Source organism: Gavialis gangeticus, unplaced genomic scaffold (assembly GCF_001723915.1).
Source record: "Gavialis gangeticus isolate Ggan-Ray unplaced genomic scaffold, GavGan_comp1, whole genome shotgun sequence".
Taxonomy (NCBI): domain Eukaryota; kingdom Metazoa; phylum Chordata; order Crocodylia; family Gavialidae; genus Gavialis; species Gavialis gangeticus.
The window spans coordinates 158,885,266-158,886,186 of NW_017728992.1; positions in this window are offsets into that span (position 1 = coordinate 158,885,266).

Consider the following 921-nt stretch of genomic DNA (forward strand, 5'->3'; position numbering starts at 1 on the left):
TGGAGAGCTTCATGGTGTTTGTGGGCATTTTAGAACACTACATTCATCAATTTTTAATTCATTAGTTGCACTCTGCTCCTTCCCTCATATTCTAAAGCTAACAACGTTGTGCAGAATGAATTGGACTTTAAAGGCAAATCCCAGGTTGGCTATGTTGGAGATTAGGCAGAACTGACTATGAGGGTCAGTCAAGCATTGGAACTGGCTACCTAGAGAAGTATCCCTGAAGTTTCAAGAGCAGTTTAGACAGACACTTGGCTGGGATGGTCCTGCCTTGAGCAGGAGGCTGGACTAGCTGACCTTGTGAGGCCCATTCCAGCTCTACTTCAGTATGATGTGTAGAAAACTAGTTTTGTAATTTTTCTTCACTAATTTTTATTTCCAGTATAAAATTTCAGTTTTATTTGCCTTCCAGTTAAATACATATAACAGAACTTAAATTAAAAGTTTCTTGTACCATTCCAGCAGCCCCAGACTTTCCAGGATCAGTCTGCTGCCTCATCCAGAACACAGATGATAGTCTTACATTGCCTAATGCTTCAGTCCTTGAGCAAAATCCAATAAACAGGCTGAGCCCAGGAATGTCGAGTGTTGGTCACTAGATTCTTGCCTTGTACTTGTTTGTAAAGCACTCTGAACACTACTACTGTGCTCTATTACAATCATTAATCCACTCTCAGCCATCCTTAGCAGCTGGGTACAAATAAAAATAAAGGAACTCAGGATGTACCTGGAGGTTTTGAATATCACTCCTTTCACCAGTGTCCCAAGCTACTCCATGTCCTGCTGGACATCAATTCCAGAGATCAACTGTTCCCAAGAACCCTATTGAGAAGTTCAGAGACACTAACACGCTCTCCCACCTACTGTAACATCCTTTCTGCTGTAATGGCTTCAAAATTCAAGCCTATTATACAAAAT